The 7,045-nt window shown below is 31.4% G+C and overlaps 1 pseudogene; it reads right to left on the bottom strand.

Moving 5' to 3' along the window:
* Positions 1-4,180: 4,180 nt before the first annotated feature.
* LOC115633436 lies at positions 4,181-5,195 on the bottom strand (annotated as a pseudogene).
* Between the last annotated feature and the right edge of the window lie 1,850 nt (positions 5,196-7,045).

Raw genomic sequence — 7,045 nt, 5'->3', positions numbered from 1 at the left:
TACTGTACTAGTTGGGTATTTAATATTTATATTATTTTTTAATAAATATATTAACCGATTTCTTTTACATGGACAATTAATTGAAATAATTTGAACAATTCTCCCCGCTATTATTTTATTATTTATTGCTTTCCCATCTCTTCGACTATTGTATTTACTTGACGAAATTAATGAACCTTCGGTTACTTTAAAATCAATTGGACATCAATGATATTGAAGCTATGAATATTCAGACTTTAACAATATCGAATTTGATTCTTATATAATCCCAACAAATGAATTATCAAATGATGGATTTCGTTTATTAGATGTCGATAATCGCATTGTTCTTCCTATAAATTCACAAATCCGAATTTTAGTGACAGCCGCAGATGTTATTCACTCTTGAACAATCCCAACTCTTGGGGTAAAGGTTGACGGGACCCCAGGAAGATTAAATCAAACTAACTTTTTTATAAACCGCCCAGGACTATTTTATGGACAATGTTCAGAAATTTGTGGAGCAAATCATAGTTTTATACCAATTGTAATTGAAAGAGTACCTGTAAATTATTTTATTAAATGAATTTCTAAGAATTTAAACTCTTCATTAGATGACTGAAAGCAAGTACTGGTCTCTTAAACCATCTTATAGTAAATTAGCACTTACTTCTAATGAAAAAAATTAGTTAAAATATAACATTAGTATGTCAAACTAAAATTATTAAACATTCTTAATATTTTTTAATCCCACAAATAGCCCCAATTAGCTGATTATTATTATTTTTAATTTTTTCTATTGTATTTATTTTATTTTGTTCAATTAATTATTATATATACCAACCTCACCTAAATCAAATGAATTAAAAAATATTAATTTAAATTCAATAAATTGAAAATGATAACTAATTTATTTTCTGTATTTGACCCATCAGCATGTTTTAATTTATCACTAAATTGATTAAGAACATTTTTAGGATTATTAATAATTCCATCAATTTATTGACTTATACCTTCCCAAAATAATATTTTTTGAAATTCAATTCTTTTAACATTACACAAAGAATTTAAAACTTTATTAGGCCCCTCAGGACATAATGGGTCTACATTTATTTTTATTTCTTTATTCTCATTAATTTTAATTAATAATTTTATAGGACTATTTCCTTACATTTTTACAAGAACAAGACATTTAACACTTACATTAACTCTTGCTTTACCACTATGATTATGTTTTATGTTATATGGTTGAATTAATCATACACAACACATATTTGCCCATTTAGTCCCTCAAGGAACTCCCGCTATTTTAATACCGTTTATAGTATGTATTGAAAATATTAGAAATGTAATCCGTCCAGGAACATTAGCTGTTCGATTAACAGCAAATATAATTGCCGGACATTTATTATTAACACTATTGGGAAATACAGGGCCTTCTTTATCATATTTATTAGTAACATTTTTACTAATCGCACAAATTGCTTTATTAGTTCTTGAATCAGCTGTTGCTATAATTCAATCATATGTATTCGCTGTACTCAGAACCCTTTATTCTAGAGAAGTTAATTAATTTACAGCCACATAATGTCTACACATTCAAATCACCCCTTTCATTTAGTTGATTATAGCCCATGACCTTTAACAGGAGCAATCGGGGCTATAACAACAGTTTCAGGTATAGTAAAATGATTTCATCAATATGATTCTTCTTTATTTTTACTAGGGAATATTATTACAATCTTAACTGTTTATCAATGATGACGAGATGTATCACGAGAAGGAACGTTTCAAGGACTTCATACCTACGCAGTAACAATTGGTCTACGATGAGGAATAATTTTATTTATTTTATCAGAAGTTTTATTTTTTGTGAGTTTTTTTTGAGCATTTTTTCATAGAAGTCTATCACCAGCTATTGAATTAGGAGCATCATGACCCCCAGCTGGAATTACAGCATTTAACCCCTTTCAAATTCCTTTATTAAATACAGCAATTTTATTGGCTTCAGGAGTTACTGTAACTTGAGCTCATCATAGATTAATGGAAAATAACCACTCACAAGCTACTCAAGGCTTATTTTTCACTGTAATTTTAGGAATTTATTTTACAATTTTACAAGCTTATGAATATATTGAAGCTCCGTTTACTATCGCTGACTCTGTTTATGGGTCTACATTTTATATAGCTACAGGGTTTCATGGGCTCCACGTATTAATCGGTACTACATTTTTATTAATTTGTTTAATCCGCCATTTAAATAATCATTTTTCAAAAAATCACCATTTTGGATTTGAAGCTGCCGCCTGATATTGACACTTTGTTGATATTGTTTGATTATTTTTATATATTTCAATTTATTGATGAGGAGGGTAAATATTTATTAACATATCTATATAGTATAAAAGTATATTTGACTTCCAATCATAAGGTCTATTAATTAATAGTATAGATAATTTTTTTAATTATTACTATATCACTTATTATTTTTATACCCTGTACCCAAAGGGTACAAGGGTATATTAGTTTTGTGCGAGTGCACATGGAACACACAGAAGGAGGCTTGGTAGACCCCACAAAGTATATATATTATTGATCAGCATGACAAGCCGAGTCGATATAGCCATGTCCGTCTGTCCGTCTGTCTGTCTGTCTGTCTGTCTGTATGAACGCAAGAATCTCCGAAAGTATTTTTTTTATTTTTTTATTTTTATTTTTTTTTTTATTTATAAAAATCAACAAATTTACTGTCAATAAATAATTGGTAATATTAGAAAGTAAAATAAAAATATTTATAGTATTACATTATAAGTTAAACTTAAAAGATAAGAAAGCCTAAGGGAGAGCTATACAATGACGTCTATTAATGCCTCCGACACGTTGGGGGAATTTTATTTGCCAGTTGGCCAGCTATGCCCCGATTCACAGCCAAATGTGGTCAGAGACATTATAGACCTAACAAACTAAACAAATAGCAAGTAGAAGAGAAGAATTAATTCTACTTGAGAACTAATTAGAAAAAGTAAGGTGTAGAAAGAGGAGCTAGAATAACCAAACTTGGTATACAGATTCTCCTGAGACCGAGAAAGGACGAGTTTGTTTATTTTTTCTGATCCACCCCCCCACTCCCCCCCTATTCAAGATTTTCTATAACTCCCGTAATTCTTGGAATTTTGGTAGTCACATTAGGTTAGTAATTATATATCCGTATACCAAGTCTCATTATGATAGAATGATCGGAAAGAAAGTTATAGCCATATAACCAGGCCCAATGCACACATACATACATATGTACAAGTACACAAACACGCATAAGGCACGATTCTGATGTAAATGTAAATGTATGTATGCATGCATGGAATATTTTATATTTAATTAGTTAATATTTAGTTAATTAATTAAATTAATTTAGTTAATTAATTTAATTAATTAATTAAATTACTTTTTTGTGGGGTGGTACAGGGTATTTAAGAGTTGAGCCTGCTCGACTTTAGCATTCCTTTCTTGTTATTATTTCTTCAATTGTAATAATTTTAGCATCTATTTTATCAAAAAAATCTTTAGTTGACCGTGAAAAAAGATCACCATTCGAATGTGGATTTGACCCTAAATCTTCTTCCCGGCTACCCTTTTCTTTACGATTTTTTTTAATTACAATTATTTTTTTAATTTTTGATGTAGAAATTGCTCTAATCTTACCTATAATCATAATTATAAAATATTCTAATTGAATAATCTGATCAATTACTTCTTTAATTTTTATTTTAATTTTATTAGTAGGACTTTATCATGAATGAAATCAAGGGATATTAAACTGATCAACTTAAGGGGTTGTAGTCAATTATGACATTTGATTTGCATTCAAAAAGTATTGATTATTCAATCTACCTTATGCACGTCTAAGAATATGAAGCGATTTATTGCAATTAGTTTCGACCTAATCTTAGGTAATTTTACCCTTATTCTTATTTTAATTGAAACCAAAATAGAGGTCTATCACTGTTAATGATAAAATTGAGTACTAAACTCCAATTAAAGAAGTATGTTGATCAAGAAAAAGCTGCTAACTTTTATCTTTTAATGGTTAAATTCCATTTATACTTCTATTTATATAGTTTAAAATAAAACTTTACATTTTCAATGTAAAAATAAAATTCTTGATTTTTATAAATTACTAATAATAATTATCTATATCCAAAGATTAATTAATCTCCATAACATCTTCAATGTCATACTCTATGTATAAGCTATTTAGATATAAAAAAATATAAAAATTAAATAAAATTAAAATTCAAAAAACAAATAATAATAGATAAATTTTTAAACTATTATTTTGTTTATTAAACAAAACTTGAGAATATTTTTACTAATTTTTGATAAATATGCTGACCCCCAAAATATTCCGATCAACCTTGGTCAAAACTTTTAATAATAACTTGACCATAATTTAATGGGTAAAAAATTAACCCATAAGTAGAAATATAGGGCATAAATTATATTGAACCTAAAAAAATGAAATTTTATAGTTTAAAAAGGATTTATTTAATGTATATAAATTTCTTACAGAAATTAAATATCCTAACGCCCCCCCAACAATACAAACAAATAAAGTTAATAAATTTATACAAACCGGTAAACAAATTATATAAGGGGAAGGAAAAATTAATCAATTTAATATTCTTCCTCCAATAATTCTTATAAATAATAATCCTAATATTCCTCGTAATATAACTCAACCTTCATCATTTAACATATTTAATCTACCGCAATTTAAATCTCCTCTTATTGTATAAAATACTAACCGAAAAGAATAACACACTGTTAACCCAGTAGAAAAAAAATTTAAAAAAAATGAAAATAAATTAATATTATTAATTATAACAATCTCTAAAATTATATCCTTTGAGTAAAACCCAGCTAAAAAGGGCATACCACATAAAGCTAAATTAGAAACATTAAAACACGCAGAAGTTAAAGGCATATGAATTCTTAACGAATATCTTGAGAATTATTTATATTATGAATAATAGTGCCAGGACACCAGAATATTGAGGGAAACTGCATTGCAGACGAGCTGACAAGGGAGGGAACAAACGCAAGCATTCTTACCGACAGGGAAGGCATGGGAATGCCGTTAGCAACCTTTCGGCTCATGACACGCAATCATGCGCTTTTCATGGCACAGCAGCGCTGGGAGAGCACAAACACATGCGTTTGTGCCAGGCTTACCTGGCCATCCCTTGATACAAAAAGGACGTTAAAGCTCGTAAGGCTAAGAAGGACAGATATCTCCATGGTGGTGGGGGCCCTCACGGGCCACTGTCCGATTGGCAGACATGCATCAAGACTGAACATTCCGTTCAACGACTTCTGCAGAAGCTGCAGAGACGAGGAGGAGGAGGAAAGTGTGGAGCACCTCCTCTGCCACTGCCCGGCACTGAGCAGGCGCAGGCTATGCACTTTAGGGAAACCTTTCTTAAGCGACCTCTCGGAATTAAAAGATGTGGAGCTCGTGGACTTAGAAAATTTTTTGAACACCACAGGGTGGCTGAAGGCTCACCAACAAAACTAGGGATTACATGGTATCACAATGGGCCTCCTAGGCCTAAGTGGGGGGTGATTATCATCACCCCCGCCATTTCAACCTAACCTAACCATGTAACATGCAGAAGGAAGCATCTCCGACCCCATAAAGTATATATATTCTGAATCAGCATGACGAGAGAAATCGATCTAGACATGTCCGTCCGTCCGTCTGTCCGTCTGGATGAACGCAAGGATCTCAGAAACTATAAAAGCTAGAATAACCAAAGTTGGTATCCAGATTCTCCTAGGTCCGAGAAAGAACGAGTTTATTTTATTTTTTGGAATTGGTTTTTGTTGTTTTGGGCGTTTGCAAAACTTTTCATTGTTTTGAATACATACATACAACAATTTACTTTATACGTGAATTTTACTTCGGGGCCTGCTTGAAAGATGAACAAATTTATAATCTAAAATACAAATAAATATTATAAACAAGTAAAAAAGCTAAAGTCGGGTGTCCCGACTTTGAAATGCTCTGTACATATGTTTACAATAATTATAGAAAATAAAACAAGATAGAACACTACAGTCGAGCAAGCCCTGTAGCCTGTACTCTACACAAAAAAGAAAAATTAAAAAAAAAAAAAAATAAAATAAAATTTAAAAAAAAAATGAATGAATGAATGAATTAATTAAATTAAATTAGAATACATGTTTATGTTCAGTTTTAACAGCATACATTTACATCACGTACCTATGCGTGTTTATATGCGTGTATGTATGCAGCACAAAGTTGAACCAAAGCAGGAACAACAACAACAGCTGCGGGCAGCGCTGCCGACAGAACTGCAAGCAGCGCATGAGCAGCGATTTTACTTATGGCTATAACTTTCTTCAGAATTGACCTATCATGATGATGGCACACGGACACATTAGTACTAACTGGATGTACCTACCAAAATTGATTTCAAAATTCCGAGAATTACGGGAGTTATGAAAAAAACATGAATTGCGGGGGAGTGGGGGTTGTATCAGAAAAAATAAACAAACTCGATCTGCCTAGGGCTTATAGGAACATTGATACCAATTTTGGTTATCCTAGCTCTTGTACTTACTGAGATCCTTGCGCTCATACAGACAGGGGGAATCAAAGGCAATAAGGCATCTTTGTGCAAAATTTGGTGTCTCTATCTCTTATAGTCTCTGAGATCCAGGTGTTCATACGGACGGACAGACGGACAGACAGACAGACAGACAGGGCTAGATCGACTCGTCTTGTCATGCTGATCAGGAATATATATACTTTGTGGGGTCCGCCACGCTTCCTTCTGCCTGTTACATTTTTCAGCTCGCGCAAACCTAATATACTTCTGTACATTTCATGTACAGAGTATAAAAAGAAATCGTTTTTGTTTTAATTGTCGTGTCTGACGCCCGCTTCAGACTAAGCCCATAGACTAAAAAAGGCTCCCGAACTATCTCGGTGCCTCAACAACTATATTCATATTTATTTATTCATATTCACTTAATTATCTATTTA

This window comes from Scaptodrosophila lebanonensis, unplaced genomic scaffold, assembly GCF_003285725.1.
Source record: "Scaptodrosophila lebanonensis strain 11010-0011.00,11010-0021.00 unplaced genomic scaffold, SlebRS2 tig00001419-arrow-arrow-pilon, whole genome shotgun sequence".
NCBI classification, from domain to species: Eukaryota; Metazoa; Arthropoda; class Insecta; order Diptera; family Drosophilidae; genus Scaptodrosophila; species Scaptodrosophila lebanonensis.
Note: the sequence above shows the minus strand (reverse complement) of the source record. Positions and strands in the feature narration are given on the sequence as shown.